The sequence below is a fragment of the Sminthopsis crassicaudata genome, chromosome 4 (assembly GCF_048593235.1).
Source record: "Sminthopsis crassicaudata isolate SCR6 chromosome 4, ASM4859323v1, whole genome shotgun sequence".
In the NCBI taxonomy this organism is placed as follows: domain Eukaryota; kingdom Metazoa; phylum Chordata; class Mammalia; order Dasyuromorphia; family Dasyuridae; genus Sminthopsis; species Sminthopsis crassicaudata.
Genome location: NC_133620.1, coordinates 40177835 through 40197729, shown reverse-complemented (window position 1 = coordinate 40197729; position 19895 = coordinate 40177835). Strand labels below are relative to the sequence as shown.

The 19895-nt window shown below is 26.0% G+C and overlaps 1 protein-coding gene across 6 annotated transcripts in view; it reads right to left on the bottom strand.

Moving 5' to 3' along the window:
• The window catches only part of SSX2IP (SSX family member 2 interacting protein), a 101903-nt gene that overhangs the window by 38708 nt on the left and 43300 nt on the right, over positions 1-19895 (bottom strand). For 5 of the 6 annotated variants that reach the window (XM_074266362.1, XM_074266366.1, XM_074266364.1 and 2 more), the window contains exon 2: positions 5106-5161. The gene's annotated coding sequence lies outside the window, so the exon portion shown is untranslated. Of the gene's footprint in view, positions 1-5105; positions 5203-19895 lie in introns of all 6 variants that reach the window. The other variant, XM_074266361.1, reaches the window with a different exon arrangement.

The window sequence follows — 19895 nt, the reverse complement described above, 5'->3', positions numbered from 1 at the left end:
AGGGCAAGTTGAAAGGACAGAGAAAAGTAAGTATAAATGGGGAAGGGGAAGGAATTGGATGGAGAGAAATAGTAATAACCAAATGAATGTGAACTCTCCCACAAAATGGAAGCATACAGCAGAGTAGATGAAAAGAAACACATTTGAAACAGGAAAATACACAGAGACTAAAGGTACAACATAATATATTATGCTTCAACTAAAGTTAAAAAAAAAAAAAAAAGCAGGGGTAGCAATCTTAAGACAAAGCAAAAGCAAAAAGAGATCTGATTAAAAGGGATAAGGAAGGAAACTACATCTTGCTAAAGGGTACCATAGATAATGAAGTAATGTCAATACTAAACATATATACACCAGGGATGCTATATGGTATAGTATCCAAATTCTTAGAGAAGTTAAGTTACAGAAGGATATAGAAAACAAAACCATACTAGTAGGGGAACTCAACATTCCCCTCTCAGAACTAGATAAATGTAACTACAAAACATACAAAGAGGAAGTTAAGGAGATAAAGAGAATTTTTTTAAAAGTTAAGATGATAGATCTCTAGAGAAAACTGAATGGGGATATAAAGAAATATACATTTCTCAGTGGTACAAGATACCTACACAAAAAGTGACCGTGTATTAGGACATAAAAAAAATCTCACAATTAAATGAAAAAAAGCAGAAATATTAGAGGCATCCTTCCTTTTCAGATCAGGATAAAATAAAAATTATGTAATAAAGGAAAGAGTGGAAATGAACACTTTTTAAACCTGGAATAATGTACACACTCAGCAGGAAAGAAAAGGAAATAATCAAAGAAAGATAAGACTAAAATTGGAAACTATAATCTAATACTAAAGAATGACTGGGTAAAACCACAAATCATAGAAATGATATCAAAAGAGAAAAGCCATCATAAAACAAATACCAAAACTTTTGGGATGCAGCCAAAGCAATTCTTAAGGGAAATTTCATATCACTTACATGAATAAAATAGCAAAAGAAGAGAGCCAATGAATTGGACCTGCAACTAAAAAAGCTAGAAGAAAAAATTTTAAACCCCCCAATTAAATATCAAATTAGAAATTCTGAAAAAAATCAAAGGAGAAATTTTAAAAACAAAGTTAATAAAACTAAGAACTTTATGAGAAATGCATTTATATAAAATAGATAAACTTTTGGTAATTTTTCATTTAAAAATTACCAGTATCAAAAATGAAAAAGGCCAATTTACCAGCAATGAAGAGTAAATTAAAGCAATAATTAGGAGCTGTTTTGCCAATAAATCTGACAATCTAAATGAAATGAATATTTACAAAAATATAAATTGCCCAGATAAACATAATAAAAAACCCCATTTTAGAAAAAAAAGTTGCACAATCAAGCCATAAACGAACTCCCTAAAAAAAAAAAAAAATTACAAATGAATTCTACCCAATCTTTAAAGAGCAATTCCTTCCAATATGATATGTAACTGAAGGAAACCTACCAAATTCCTTTTATGTCACAAATATCATATCACAGTGATATCTAAACCAGGAAAAACCCAGAGAAAAAAAAATTACAGACCAATGAGTATTTATGAAAAAATTAAATATTAGAAAAGAGATGATAGCAATTATTCCCAATAATTAACATTATTATCAGGTGGGATTTATATCAGGAATGCAGGGATGGTTCAGTATCAGGAAAACTATCAGCACAATAGATCCTCTATTCAAAGGGAAAAAAACTCACACAAATTATATATATGATTTAACTCAATTGATGTAGAAAAAGCTTTTGACAAAATACAATACAGCACCTGTTACTACTGGAAACACTATAGAGAGCATGGGAATAAAAGGAATTTTTCTTAAAATGATAAGAAGCAACTATCTAAAATCATCAACAAGCATATGTAAAAGCATTCTCAATAAAATCAGGGATGAAACAAGGATACCCATTATCACCCACTATTATTCAATACTACAAGAAACCTTAGCTTTAGCAGTAAGAAGAAAAAGAATTGAAAGAATTAGAATAAGCAATGAAAAAATAAAACTTATCACTCTTTGAATATAAGACTGCTCAGAGAATCCTAGAGAATCAATTAAAAATTTACTTGAAATAATGAACTTTAGCAAAGCTGAAGGACATAAAAAATAAAACAAACAAAAAAAAAATCAACATTTCTATATATTACCAAAAAAAAAAAAAAAAAAAGTTATATAAAATATTCCGAAGTCTACCTGACAAGACTAACACAAGAACTATATTGGACACAATTAAATAGATCTAGACAACTAAAAAAGTGAAGAGTAGAAACAATATAATAAAAATGACAATTTAATTCTACCTAAAGTAAATTCACTTATTCAGTGCCATACCAATTAAACTATCAAAAAATATTTTAAAGAAAAAAAATATAAAATTCATCTGGAAGAACAAAAAGGTCAAGAATATCAAGGGAATCAATGGAGAAAAAATGAAAAGGACATTGTCTAGTCATACCAGATCTAAAACTATATTATAAAGCAAGTCATCAAAACTGTTTAGTACTGGTAGTACTGGATAAGAAACAGTATTCCACTGTTTCATAAATCTAAAGATTCTAGCTTCTAGGATAAGAACTCACCAACTGACAAAAAGTGCTAGGAAACCTAGAAAATAGTATGTCAGAAACTAAGCAAAGATCAACATCTCACCAAAATGAGGGCAAAATTGGTGCACGATTTAGATACAGGATGACAGTTTAAGCAACTGAGGAGGAATAGTTTACCTGTCAGATCTACAAAAGAGAGAAGAATTTATAATCAAAACAGAAATAGAGAACATTATGAAATACAAAATGGCTAATTTTGATGACATTAAATTAAAAGTTTTTTGCACAAACAAAACCAATGCAATCAAGTAAGAGGAAAGCAGACAACTGGGATACAACTTTTATAGCCAGTGTTTCTGATAAAGGCCTCATTTCTAAAATACACAGAGTATTCAATCAAATTTATAAAAAAAATACAAGTCACTCCCCAATTGATTAATGGTCAAAGAATATGAACCGACAGTTTTCAGATGAAGAAATTAAAGCTAACTATAGTCACATGAAAAAAATGCTCAAAATCACTATTGATTAGAGAAATGCCAATTAAAACAACTGAAGTAATATCTCATATCTACCAGACTGGCTAATGTGACAGAAGAGGAAAATGATAAATGCTGGAGAAAATGTGGGAAAATTAGAACCCTAATGCATTGCTGGAATTGTTAACTAGTCCAATCATCCTGGAAAGCAATTTGAACTATGCACACAAAGAGCTATAAAGCTCTTTTTATATCCTTTGTTTATAAAGAAGTTTTAAAAACTCTTGCATACCCTTTGATGGAGAAATACCTCCTCTATGATCTGTATCCCAAAGAGATCATTAAAAGAGGGAAAAGATCCACAAAAATATTTATAACAGCTTTGAAAATTGGAAATTGAGGAGATGCCCATCAACTGGGGAATGGCTGAACAAGTTATGGTACATAAATGTAATTGAATACTACTGTGCTATAAGAAATGATGAGCAAAAGGATTTCAGAAAAACATGGAAGGACTTACATGAACTGATACCAAGTAAAATGATCATTAGAATCAAAAAAACATTTTATACAGTAACAGCAAGATTATGTGATAATCAACTATGATAGACTTAGCTCTTTTCTATGATCTAAGACAATTCCAAAAGACCTGTGATGGAAAATACTATTCATATCCAGAGAAAGAAGTATGAAGTCTGAACATAGGTCAAAGAATACCATCTTCACTTTTTGGGTTTTTTTTTTTTTCTTTCTGTGGTCTTTCCATTGTGTTCTGATTCTTTTTTTACAACATGATTATAATGTGGAAATATGGTTAACATGATAGTACATATATAACCTAAATAAGGCTGCTTGATGTCTTGGAGAAGCAAGAGAGAAAGAAGGGAGAAAAATTTGGAAATCAAAATCTTATAAAAATGGTGTTGAAAACTATTTTTGCATGTAATTGGAAAAAAACAAAATAGTATTAAACAGGGAAAAAAGTATCTAATGTAATTTTTAAAATGAGGTTAATTCAAAGTGAGGGGAATGGTTTCATCCCATTTGTTAAAAATATAAAAATGCAATATCTTGCAATTAGTTTCCAAGTACATCTGATTGACACTAGGAAAAATGGAAATATATTAGTCAAATTTCAACAACTATAGTTAATGAAAGAGGCATCACAGATTAATAAATGAATTCAATGATGTACTACATTTTTTTTTTTTTGCTAGAACCACAACTAAGCATCAAATCTAATTTAAAGTGTTAAAACCAAGATTTTCAAAACTCTATTAGGCACATTGAACCATATTACAAACCCACTAAAAATTATTGATAATGTATTTTTGAAAATAAAAGTGTGCACATGTGTGTGTGTGTTGTGTGTGTGTGTGTGTGTGTGTGTGTGTGTGTGTGTGTGTGTGACAGAGAGAGGAAAACCAACATATGTATTGGGGATGTGTGCTTAAAAAATTTTTGACAGAGGTAATGGCACAATAAAAAATAAAAGACCACTTCTACAAAATGAGGAAAACTAGATATATATGTGTGTGTGTGTGTGTGTGTGTGTGTGTGTGTGTGTGTGTGTGTGTGTGTGTGAAAGAGAGAGAGAGAGAGAGAGAGAGAGAGAGAGAGACAGACAGAGACAGAGACAGAGACAGACAGAGACAGAGACACAGAGAAAAATCAACATATATATAGGGGATGTATACTCAAAAAATTTTTGACAGGGATGATGGCACAATAAAAAATAAAAGACCACTTCTACAAAATGAGGAAAGCTAGACATTTTCCATGTCTAAAAAGAACAAGCCAATAAATTTAGTTTCTATGACATATCTAACATGTATAAGACTGCCTGCCATCTAGGGGAAAGGATAGAGGGAAGGAAGGGAAAAATCGGAACAGGAGTGAGTGCAAGGGATAATGTAAAAAATTACCCATGCATATGTACTGTCAAAAAAAAGTTATAGTTATAAAATTAAAAATATTAATTAAAAATAAAATAAATTTAGTTATCATATTTAGATGAATAAAATATTCATAAAATGCCTTGTCTTTTAAACTTACCTGAATTTGGTTTTTCTTTTATCTATAAATTCAGAAATGATGTCACCACAGTAGTTCTGTTAAAAGAGGGGGGAAAAAAATCAAATTGCAGAACATTCTGAGCACTACTATTTGAAATGCTTTCTTATACTATATTCTTGTACAAATTGCTAACAGTATAAAAAAAAATCTATTGTTAAAAGGTGCAACTCTATTGTACTAAGGTTTCTATTAAATGAAAATTTATAACTGAGTCCTTCTAAAAGGATATTAGAAATCAAGAAAGCAAAATGATGTGCTAATTTATTAGTTCAGCTAATATTTCATTCAAAAAGGCAAAATCTAACTTCCAAAGATAGTCATTTTGAATTAATCCTTAGCCAACTTCAATAAAGACTGAACACAAAAGAAAAAAATGCTTTAAGAAGTTCACACTGCTAGAAAGAAATTCATTTTGTCCTAAAAGCTTAAGAAAAATTGTAAAACTTAGCACATTATATTAGGCATTTGTCATTTGTAATTTTCTTTTTAGGTAATGATAGATTTATCCATATTAATTCATGAAATGACAAATATGTTATAATATTTCACTATTATATTCTCCTTTTAGAAGCTCAAGATTCTTTTTATTGAAATTTAATTCAAAAAGAACAAGAAATCTCAGCTTTAAAAAGTTCACATTGCCATAATTATTTTGCCCTAAAAGCTTCTATATAAAAAGAATCACATTGTATTAAGCATTTGTTAAATGGGGTTTTCTTTTCAAGAACATGATGGAGATATGTATGTTTGTTTATACATATGCGGTTGTATATATTCATTTAATAATAAATTTTATAAGATTTTTATAAAGCTCTTTATCTCAAGATTCATTACAACAGAATTCAAACTTAAAAGAAAAAACCAAACCCTCTTCTTTAAAAAGTTCATACTGTTACAAAATCATTTTATCCTAAAAGTTACAGCTTCAGGAAAACTAATCATATTATAATATACATCTTCACATATAATTTAATTTGTAGGGGAATGATGATTTTATAAATATACATAAAACAAAATTCTTGTTATAATAGAAGCCCAAGATTCATATTACTTCACATACATAAAAAAAAATTCCTTTAAAAAGTTCACTTTCACAAAATCATTTTATCCTCAAAACTTCAGATTACTGTAAAAGAAATCACAAGTGGCATTAGACATTTTTTATAATTTTTTTTTGCAAGGATGATAGCTTTATCCATATTCAAATACACACGCATATATATACCATATATACACACATATATGCCAAATTCATGAAATAACAAATCTTGTCATAGATTTTTCTATTATTTTTTTCTCGTTAAAATAAAGTTCACAATACTACAAAATCATTTTATTCTAAAAGCTTCAAAAGAAATACTTTAAAACTAATTACATTATATTAGACATTTGTTTTATATAATTTTGTTTGCAAGGACATGATGGTTGTATATAGATACCCATGTAATTATACATATGTTAATTCATATAGTAACAAATATTACTATATTATTATTATATTCTGCTTAGCTGAAATTCATTACAACATAACCTCAAAAAAAAATCTCCTTTAAAAGTTACTATTACCACAAAATCATTTTAAAGTTTCAGAATACTGTAAAACTAATAACATTACATTAGACAATTATTATATGTAATTTTATTTGCAAAGACATGATGGTTGTATCTACATATATGCACATTTTTAAACATATATATATATATATATATATATATATATATATATATAATGGATCCAATAACAAAGCTCCCAATAAAATAGGCTTCTATTATACTCTTTAGCTCAAATTTAAAAAACAAAAAAAAGAAAGAAAATTCTCCACTTTTGAAAGGTTACACTACCAAAAAATGATTTTACCCTAATCATTTTACCCTATAAGCTTCAAAAGAAATTGTAAAATTCTTCACAAGACATGTTATATTATTTTGTCTGCCGGTGCATAATGGTTGTAAACAGTTATGTGTGTGTGTGTGTGTGTGTGTAAATACATATATATATATATATATATATGTATATACATATATATGTATATACACACACAGACGCACACACAATCATATATACATATGCAAAAAGAAATCTTGATATAACACAGAAATTTACTACTTCATAATTCAAACCAAAAGCAAAACAAAATAAGAAAAAACTCCTTTAAAATGTCCATACTGCCACAAAACCATTTTATACTAAAAAAAACAAAAAAAAAAACAAAATCAAAACAAAACAAAAAAAAAAAACACGAGGGAAAAATACTCTAAAGTTAATCACATTATATTATAGAATTGTTATAAAATTTCATTTTTAACAGCATGATTGCATATATATATATTATATATATATATACACACACAAATACATTCCTATGCTAATTTGTATAACAAATCTTGTTATACTAAGTTTGATATTTTCCTATCTCCAATACTCAAAATTTACTATATTAAAAGAGAATTCACACCTGAAAGAACTCTCCTTTAATAAGTTAACATTGCCACAAAATTTTATTCTTCAGAAGAAATACCAGAAAACTAATATTATCACATTATATTAAACATTTGTTTTATGTAACTATACTTACAAGGACACAAGATTTATCTAAATAAACAGATATACTAATTCATAAAATCACAATGTTTGTTATAAAAATTCTATTATATTATTCTTTACTCAATATTAATTATACCTTAACTCAAACAAAAAAAAAAGTTTTTAAAAGTTCACACTGCCACAACATCATTTTGTCCTAAAAGCTTCAGAAGACATGCTGTGAAATTAATCACATTATACTAGACAAATCATATAGAGATTTATTTTACAAGAGAAAAATAGTGTGTAAAAAATATATGAACACATACACTAATTCAAGTTAACAAATTTTGTGATAAGATTTCTACTATATTGTCCTTAGAAATTCAAGGTTCATTATATTACAACAGAATTCAAAATTTAAAAAACAACCCCTCTCCTTTAAAAAGTTCATACGAAACAGATATAGTAATTCATAAGATCACAATTTTTGCTACAAAAATTTTATTATTATATTCTTCTTTATTCAACATTCGTTATAACTTAAGTCAAACAAAAAAAAGTTTTTAAAAGTTCACACTGCCACAAAATCATTTTGTCCTAAAAGCTTCAGAAGAGATGCTGTGAAATTAATCACATTATACTAGCCAAATCATATAGAGATTTATTTTGCAAGAGAATAATGGTATGTATAAATAAATAAATATATATATATACACATACATTGATTCAAGTTAACAAATTCTGTGATAAGATTCCTATTATATTGTCCTTAGAAATTCAAGGTTCATTATATTACAAACAACAGAATGCAAAATTTAAAAAAACCCTCTTTTAAAAAGTTCATACTAAACAGATGTACTAATTCTAATTCATAAGATCACAATATTTGCTACAAAAATTCTATTATTATACTCTTCTTTACTCAACATTCATTATAACTTAAACAAAAAAAAAAAAAAAAAAAGAAAAAGTTTTTAAAACTTCACACTGCCACAAAATCATTTTGTCCTAAAAGCTTCAGAAGGGATGCTGTGAAATTAATCACATTATACTTGTCAAATAATATAGAGATTTATTTTACAAGAGAATAATGGTGTGTATAAAGAAATATATACACACACCCTAATTTAAGTTAACAAATTTTGTGATAAGATTTCTATTATATTGCCTTACAAATTCAAGGTACATTATATTATGACAGAAAGCATAATTAAAAAAATACCTCTCTCCTTTAAAAACTTCATAGTAAACATATACTACTTCATAAGATCACAATTTTTGTTATAAAAATTCTATTATATTCTTCTTTATTCAACAATCATTGCAACTTAACTCAAACAAAAAAAAAAAGCTTTTAAAAAGTTCACACTGCCAAAAAATCATTTTGTCCTAAAAGCTTCAGAAGAGATGCTGTGAAATAAATCACATTATACTAGCCAAATCATCTAGAGATTTATTTTGCAAGAGAATAATGGTGTGTATAAATAAGTATATACAAGTACCCTAATTCAAGTTAACAAATTTTGTGATAAGACTTCTATTATATTGTCCTTAGAAATTCAAGGTTCATTATATTACAACAGAATTCAAAATTACAAAAAAAAAACCCTCTCTCCTTTAAAAAGATTACTAAACATATACTAATTCATAAGATCACAATTTTTGTTATAAAAATTTTATTATTATATTCTTCTTTATTCAACAGTCATTATAACTTAACTCAAAAAAAAAAAAGTTTTTAAAAGTTCACACTGCCACAAAATCATTTTGTCCTAAAAGCTTCAGAAGAGATGCAGTGAAATTAATCACATTATACAGTCAAATCACATAGAGATTTTGCAAGAGAATAATGGTGTGTATCAATAAATATATACACCTACACTAATTCAAGTTAACAAATTTTGTGATAAGATTTCTATTATATTGTCCTTAGAAATTCAAGGTTCATTATATTACAACAGAATTCAAAATTAAGAAAATACCTCGCTCCTTTAAAAAGTTCATAGTAAATATATACTACTTCATAAGATCACAATTTTTGTTATAAGAATTCTATTATTGTATTCTTCTTTATTCAACATTCATTATAACTTAACTCAACCAAAAAAAAATTCCTCTCTCCTTCAAAAAGTTCATAGTAAACATATACTACTTCATAAGATCACAATTTTTGTTATAAAAATTCTATTATTATATTCTTGACTCAACATTCATTATAAAAACTCAAACAAAAAAAAATGTTTTAAAAAGTTCACACTGCCATAAAATCATTTTATCCTAAAAGCTTCAGAAGAGATGCTGTGAAATTAATCACATTATACTAGTCAAATCACATAGAGATTTATTTTGCAAGAGAATAATGGTGTGTATCAATAAATATATACAACTAGACTAATTCAAGGTAACAAATTTTGTGATAAGATTTCTATAATATTGTCCTTAGAAATTCAAGGTTCATTATATTACAACAGAATTCAAAATTAAAAAAATACCTCTCTCCCTTAAAAAGTTCATAGTAAATATATACTACTTCATAAGATCACAATTTTTGTTATAAAAATTCTATTATTGTATTCTTCTTTATTCAACATTCATTATAACTTAACTCAAACAAAAAAAAAAAAGTTTTTAAAAGTTCACACTGCCAAAAAATCATTTTGTCCTAAAAGCTTCAGAAGAGATGCTGTGAAATTAATCACATTATACTAGACAAATCATATAGAGATTTATTTTGCAAGAGAATAATGGTGTGTGCATATATTGTATCTAGAATATACTGTAATATATTTAACATATATAAGACTGCTTGCCATCTGGGGGAGGGGGTTGGGTGAGGAAGGGAAAAAATCTGAATAGAAGTAAGTGCAAGGGATAATGTTGTAAAAAATTACCCATGCATATGTACTGTCAAAAAAATGTTATAATTATAAAATAAAATTTAAATTAAAAAAAAAAGAGAATAATGGTGTGTATCAATAAATATATACACATACCCTAATTCAAGTTAACAAATTTTGTGATAAGATTTCTATTATATTGCCCTTAGAAATTCAAGGCTCAATATATTACAACAGAATTCAAAATTTTAAAAAAAAAAACCTGTCTCCTTTAAAAAGTTCATAGTAAACATATACTAATTCATAGAATCACAATTTTTGTTATAAAAATTCTATTATTATATTCTTCTTCACTCAACATTCATTATAGAAACTCAAACAAAAAAAATGTTTTAAAAAGTTCACACTGCCATAAAATCATTTTATCCTAAAAGCTTCAGAAGAGATGCTGTGAAATTAATCACATTATACTAGTCAAATCACATAGAGATTTATTTTGCAAGAGAATAATGCTGTGTATCAATAACTATATACACCTAGACTAATTCAAGGTAAAAAATTTTGTGATAAGATTTCTATTATATTGTCCTTAGAAATTCAAGGTTCATTATATTACAACAGAATTCAAAATTAAAAAAATATCTCTCTCCTTTAAAAAGTTCATAGTAAATATATACTACTTCATAAGATCACAATTTTTGTTATAAAAATTCTATTGTATTCTTCTTTATTCAACATTCGTTTTAACTTCACTCAACCAAAAAAAAAAAAAGTTTTTAAAAGTTCACACTTCCACAAAATCATTTTGTCCTAAAAGCTTCAGAAGAGATGCTGTGCAATTAATCAAATTATACTGGTCAAATCATATAGAGATTTATTTTGCAAGAGAATAATGGTGTGTATAAATAAATATATACACATACCCTAATTCAAGTTAACAAATTTTGTGATAAGATTTCTATTATATTGTCCTTAGAAATTCAAGGTTCATTATATTACCACAGAATTCAAAATTAAAAGAAAAAACCTCTCTCCTTTAAAAAGTTCATATGAAAAAGATATACGAATTCATAAGATCACAATTTTTGCTACAAAAATTCTATTAATATATTCTTCTTTACTCAACATTCATTATAACTTAACTCAAACAAAAAAAAAAAAAAAGTTTTTAAAAGTTCACACTGCCACAAAATCATTTTGTCCTAAAAGCTTCAGAAGAGATGCTGTGCAATTAATCACATTATACTGGTCAAATCATATAGAGATTTATTTTGCAAGAGAATAATGGTGTGTATAAATAAATATATACACATACCATAATTCAAGGTAACAAATTTTGTGATAGGATTTCTATTATATTGTCCTTAAAAATTCAAGGTTGATTATATTACAACAGAATTCAAAATTAAAAAAATTCCTCTCTCCTTTAAAAAGTTCATATTAAACATATACTACTTCATAATATCACATTTTTTGTTATAAAAATTCTGTTATTATATTCTTCTTTATTCAACATTCATTATAACTTAAGTCAAACAAAAAAAAAGTTTTTAAAAGTTCACACTGCCACAAAATCATTTTGTCCTAAAAGCTACAGAAGAGATGCTGTGAAATAAGTTACATTATATTAGTCAAATCACATAGAGATCTATTTTGCAAGAGAATAATGGTGTGTATCAATAAATATATACACATACACTAATTCAAGTTAACAAATTTTGTGATAAGATTTCTATTATATTGTCCTTAGAAATTCAAGATTCATTATATTACTCTGAATTCAAAATTAAAAAAATTCCTCTCTCCTTTAAAAAGTTCGTAGTAAACATATACTACTTCATAAGATCACAATTTTTGTTATAAAAATTCTATTATTGTATTCTTCTTTATTCAACATTGATTATAACTTACCTCAACCAAAAAAAAAAAAGTTTTTAAAAGTTCACACTGCCACAAAATCATTTTGTCCTAAAAGCTTCAGAAGAAAAGCTGTGAAATTAATTACATTGCACTAGACAAATCATAGAGAGATTTATTTTGCAAGAGAATAATGGTGTGTGTAAATAAATATATACACCTACACTTATTCAAGGTAACAAATTTTGTGATAAGATTTCTATTATATTGTCCTTAGAAATTCAACGTTCATTATATTAAAAAAGACTGCAAAATTAAAAAAAAAAAAAAAAAAAAACCTCTCTCCTTTAAAAATTTCAAGCTAAACATTTATGCTAATTCATAGGATCACAATTTTTGTTATAAAAATTCTATTATTATATTCTTCTTTACTCAATATTCATTATAACTTAAACAAAAAAAAGTTTTCCAAAGTTCACACTGCCACAAAATCATTGTCCTAAAAGCTTCAGAAGAGATGCTGTGAAATTAATCACATTGTACTAGTAAAATCATATAGTGATTTATTTTGCAAGAGAATAATGGTGTGTGCATATATTGTATCTAGAATATACTGTAATATATTTAACATATATAAGACTGCTTGCCATCTGGGGGAGGGGGTTGGGGGAGGAAGGGAAAAAATCTGAATAGAAGTAAGTGCAAGGGATAATGTTGTAAAAAATTATCCATGCATATGTACTGTCAAAAAAATGTTATCATTATAAAATAAAATTTAAATTTAAAAAAAAAAGAGAATAATGGTGTGTGAAAATAAATATATACACCTACACTAAATCAAGGTAACAAATTTTGTGATAAGATTTCTATTATATTGTCCTTAGAAATTCAAGGTACATTATATTAAAACAGAATGCAAAATTAAAAAAAAAACCCTCTTTCCTTTAAAAAGTTCATACTAAACAGTTATGCTACTTCATAAGATCACAATTTTTGTTATAAAAATTCTCTTATTATATTCTTCTTTACTTAACATTCATTATAACAACTCAAACAAACAAAAAAAAGTTTTAAAAAGTTCACACTGCCATAAAATCATTTTGTCCTAAAAGCTTCAGAAGAGATGCTGTGAAATAAATCACATTATACTAGTCAAATCATATAGAGATTTATTTTGCAAGAGAATAATGGTGTGTATAAATAAATATATACACATACCCTAATTCAAGTTAACAAATTTTGTGATAGGATTTCTATTATATTGTCCTTAGAAATTCAAGGTTCATTATATTACAACAGAATTCAAAATTAAAAAAATTCCTCTCTCCTTTAAAAAGTTCATAGTAAACATATACTACTTCATAAGATCACAATTTTTGTTATAAAAATTCTGTTATTATATTCTTCTTTATTCAACATTCATCATCACTTAAGTCAAACAAAAAAAAAAAGTTTTTAAAAGTTCACACTGCCACAAAATCATTTTGTCCTAAAAGATTCAGAAGAGATGCTGTGAAATTAATCACATTATACTAGACAAATCATATAGAGATTTATTTTGCAAGAGAATAATGGTGTGTGTAAGTAAATATGTACACCTACACTTATTCAAGGTAACAAATTTTGTGATAAGATTTCTATTATATTGTCCTTAGAAATTCAAGGTTCATTATATTACAACAGAATTCAAAATTAAAAAAATACCTCTCTCCTTTAAAAAGTTCATAGTAAATATATACTACTTCATAAGATCACAATTTTTGTTATAAAAATTCTATTATTATATTCTTCTTTATTCAACATTCATTATAACTTAAGTCAAACAAAAAAAAAGTTTTTAAAAGTTCACACTGCCACAAAATCATTTTGTCCTAAAAGCTACAGAAGAGATGCTGTGAAATAAGTTACATTATATTAGTCAAATCACATAGAGATCTATTTTGCAAGAGAATAATGGTGTGTATCAATAAATATATACACATACACTAATTCAAGTTAACAAATTTTGTGATAAGATTTCTATTATATTGTCCTTAGAAATTCAAGATTCATTATATTACTCTGAATTCAAAATTAAAAAAATTCCTCTCTCCTTTAAAAAGTTCGTAGTAAACATATACTACTTCATAAGATCACAATTTTTGTTATAAAAATTCTATTATTGTATTCTTCTTTATTCAACATTGATTATAACTTACCTCAACCAAAAAAAAAAAAGTTTTTAAAAGTTCACACTGCCACAAAATCATTTTGTCCTAAAAGCTTCAGAAGAAAAGCTGTGAAATTAATTACATTGCACTAGACAAATCATAGAGAGATTTATTTTGCAAGAGAATAATGGTGTGTGTAAATAAATATATACACCTACACTTATTCAAGGTAACAAATTTTGTGATAAGATTTCTATTATATTGTCCTTAGAAATTCAACGTTCATTATATTAAAAAAGACTGCAAAATTAAAAAAAAAAAAAAAAAAAACCTCTCTCCTTTAAAAATTTCAAGCTAAACATTTATGCTAATTCATAGGATCACAATTTTTGTTATAAAAATTCTATTATTATATTCTTCTTTACTCAATATTCATTATAACTTAAACAAAAAAAAGTTTTCCAAAGTTCACACTGCCACAAAATCATTGTCCTAAAAGCTTCAGAAGAGATGCTGTGAAATTAATCACATTGTACTAGTAAAATCATATAGTGATTTATTTTGCAAGAGAATAATGGTGTGTGCATATATTGTATCTAGAATATACTGTAATATATTTAACATATATAAGACTGCTTGCCATCTGGGGGAGGGGGTTGGGGGAGGAAGGGAAAAAATCTGAATAGAAGTAAGTGCAAGGGATAATGTTGTAAAAAATTATCCATGCATATGTACTGTCAAAAAAATGTTATCATTATAAAATAAAATTTAAATTTAAAAAAAAAAGAGAATAATGGTGTGTGAAAATAAATATATACACCTACACTAAATCAAGGTAACAAATTTTGTGATAAGATTTCTATTATATTGTCCTTAGAAATTCAAGGTACATTATATTAAAACAGAATGCAAAATTAAAAAAAAAACCCTCTTTCCTTTAAAAAGTTCATACTAAACAGTTATGCTACTTCATAAGATCACAATTTTTGTTATAAAAATTCTCTTATTATATTCTTCTTTACTTAACATTCATTATAACAACTCAAACAAACAAAAAAAAGTTTTAAAAAGTTCACACTGCCATAAAATCATTTTGTCCTAAAAGCTTCAGAAGAGATGCTGTGAAATAAATCACATTATACTAGTCAAATCATATAGAGATTTATTTTGCAAGAGAATAATGGTGTGTATAAATAAATATATACACATACCCTAATTCAAGTTAACAAATTTTGTGATAGGATTTCTATTATATTGTCCTTAGAAATTCAAGGTTCATTATATTACAACAGAATTCAAAATTAAAAAAATTCCTCTCTCCTTTAAAAAGTTCATAGTAAACATATACTACTTCATAAGATCACAATTTTTGTTATAAAAATTCTGTTATTATATTCTTCTTTATTCAACATTCATCATCACTTAAGTCAAACAAAAAAAAAAAGTTTTTAAAAGTTCACACTGCCACAAAATCATTTTGTCCTAAAAGATTCAGAAGAGATGCTGTGAAATTAATCACATTATACTAGACAAATCATATAGAGATTTATTTTGCAAGAGAATAATGGTGTGTGTAAGTAAATATGTACACCTACACTTATTCAAGGTAACAAATTTTGTGATAAGATTTCTATTATATTGTCCTTAGAAATTCAAGGTTCATTATATTACAACAGAATTCAAAATTAAAAAAATACCTCTCTCCTTTAAAAAGTTCATAGTAAATATATACTACTTCATAAGATCACAATTTTTGTTATAAAAATTCTATTATTATATTCTTCTTTATTCAACATTCATTATAACTTAAGTCAAACAAAAAAAAAGTTTTTAAAAGTTCACACTGCCACAAAATCATTTTGTCCTAAAAGCTACAGAAGAGATGCTGTGAAATAAGTTACATTATATTAGTCAAATCACATAGAGATCTATTTTGCAAGAGAATAATGGTGTGTATCAATAAATATATACACATACACTAATTCAAGTTAACAAATTTTGTGATAAGATTTCTATTATATTGTCCTTAGAAATTCAAGATTCATTATATTACTCTGAATTCAAAATTAAAAAAATTCCTCTCTCCTTTAAAAAGTTCGTAGTAAACATATACTACTTCATAAGATCACAATTTTTGTTATAAAAATTCTATTATTGTATTCTTCTTTATTCAACATTGATTATAACTTACCTCAACCAAAAAAAAAAAAGTTTTTAAAAGTTCACACTGCCACAAAATCATTTTGTCCTAAAAGCTTCAGAAGAAAAGCTGTGAAATTAATTACATTGCACTAGACAAATCATAGAGAGATTTATTTTGCAAGAGAATAATGGTGTGTGTAAATAAATATATACACCTACACTTATTCAAGGTAACAAATTTTGTGATAAGATTTCTATTATATTGTCCTTAGAAATTCAACGTTCATTATATTAAAAAAGACTGCAAAATTAAAAAAAAAAAAAAAAAAACCTCTCTCCTTTAAAAATTTCAAGCTAAACATTTATGCTAATTCATAGGATCACAATTTTTGTTATAAAAATTCTATTATTATATTCTTCTTTACTCAATATTCATTATAACTTAAACAAAAAAAAGTTTTCCAAAGTTCACACTGCCACAAAATCATTGTCCTAAAAGCTTCAGAAGAGATGCTGTGAAATTAATCACATTGTACTAGTAAAATCATATAGTGATTTATTTTGCAAGAGAATAATGGTGTGTGCATATATTGTATCTAGAATATACTGTAATATATTTAACATATATAAGACTGCTTGCCATCTGGGGGAGGGGGTTGGGGGAGGAAGGGAAAAAATCTGAATAGAAGTAAGTGCAAGGGATAATGTTGTAAAAAATTATCCATGCATATGTACTGTCAAAAAAATGTTATCATTATAAAATAAAATTTAAATTTAAAAAAAAAAGAGAATAATGGTGTGTGAAAATAAATATATACACCTACACTAAATCAAGGTAACAAATTTTGTGATAAGATTTCTATTATATTGTCCTTAGAAATTCAAGGTACATTATATTAAAACAGAATGCAAAATTAAAAAAAAAACCCTCTTTCCTTTAAAAAGTTCATACTAAACAGTTATGCTACTTCATAAGATCACAATTTTTGTTATAAAAATTCTCTTATTATATTCTTCTTTACTTAACATTCATTATAACAACTCAAACAAACAAAAAAAAGTTTTAAAAAGTTCACACTGCCATAAAATCATTTTGTCCTAAAAGCTTCAGAAGAGATGCTGTGAAATAAATCACATTATACTAGTCAAATCATATAGAGATTTATTTTGCAAGAGAATAATGGTGTGTATAAATAAATATATACACATACCCTAATTCAAGTTAACAAATTTTGTGATAGGATTTCTATTATATTGTCCTTAGAAATTCAAGGTTCATTATATTACAACAGAATTCAAAATTAAAAAAATTCCTCTCTCCTTTAAAAAGTTCATAGTAAACATATACTACTTCATAAGATCACAATTTTTGTTATAAAAATTCTGTTATTATATTCTTCTTTATTCAACATTCATCATCACTTAAGTCAAACAAAAAAAAAAAGTTTTTAAAAGTTCACACTGCCACAAAATCATTTTGTCCTAAAAGATTCAGAAGAGATGCTGTGAAATTAATCACATTATACTAGACAAATCATATAGAGATTTATTTTGCAAGAGAATAATGGTGTGTGTAAGTAAATATGTACACCTACACTTATTCAAGGTAACAAATTTTGTGATAAGATTTCTATTATATTGTCCTTAGAAATTCAAGGTTCATTATATTACAACAGAATTCAAAATTAAAAAAATACCTCTCTCCTTTAAAAAGTTCATAGTAAATATATACTACTTCATAAGATCACAATTTTTGTTATAAAAATTCTATTATTATATTCTTCTTTATTCAACATTCATTATAACTTAAGTCAAACAAAAAAAAAGTTTTTAAAAGTTCACACTGCCACAAAATCATTTTGTCCTAAAAGCTACAGAAGAGATGCTGTGAAATAAGTTACATTATATTAGTCAAATCACATAGAGATCTATTTTGCAAGAGAATAATGGTGTGTATCAATAAATATATACACATACACTAATTCAAGTTAACAAATTTTGTGATAAGATTTCTATTATATTGTCCTTAGAAATTCAAGATTCATTATATTACTCTGAATTCAAAATTAAAAAAATTCCTCTCTCCTTTAAAAAGTTCGTAGTAAACATATACTACTTCATAAGATCACAATTTTTGTTATAAAAATTCTATTATTGTATTCTTCTTTATTCAACATTGATTATAACTTACCTCAACCAAAAAAAAAAAAGTTTTTAAAAGTTCACACTGCCACAAAATCATTTTGTCCTAAAAGCTTCAGAAGAAAAGCTGTGAAATTAATTACATTGCACTAGACAAATCATAGAGAGATTTATTTTGCAAGAGAATAATGGTGTGTGTAAATAAATATATACACCTACACTTATTCAAGGTAACAAATTTTGTGATAAGATTTCTATTATATTGTCCTTAGAAATTCAACGTTCATTATATTAAAAAAGACTGCAAAATTAAAAAAAAAAAAAAAAAAAACCTCTCTCCTTTAAAAATTTCAAGCTAAACATTTATGCTAATTCATAGGATCACAATTTTTGTTATAAAAATTCTATTATTATATTCTTCTTTACTCAATATTCATTATAACTTAAACAAAAAAAAGTTTTCCAAAGTTCACACTGCCACAAAATCATTGTCCTAAAAGCTTCAGAAGAGATGCTGTGAAATTAATCACATTGTACTAGTAAAATCATATAGTGATTTATTTTGCAAGAGAATAATGGTGTGTGCATATATTGTATCTAGAATATACTGTAATATATTTAACATATATAAGACTGCTTGCCATCTGGGGGAGGGGGTTGGGGGAGGAAGGGAAAAAATCTGAATAGAAGTAAGTGCAAGGGATAATGTTGTAAAAAATTATCCATGCATATGTACTGTCAAAAAAATGTTATCATTATAAAATAAAATTTAAATTTAAAAAAAAAAGAGAATAATGGTGTGTGAAAATAAATATATACACCTACACTAAATCAAGGTAACAAATTTTGTGATAAGATTTCTATTATATTGTCCTTAGAAATTCAAGGTACATTATATTAAAACAGAATGCAAAATTAAAAAAAAAACCCTCTTTCCTTTAAAAAGTTCATACTAAACAGTTATGCTACTTCATAAGATCACAATTTTTGTTATAAAAATTCTCTTATTATATTCTTCTTTACTTAACATTCATTATAACAACTCAAACAAACAAAAAAAAGTTTTAAAAAGTTCACACTGCCATAAAATCATTTTGTCCTAAAAGCTTCAGAA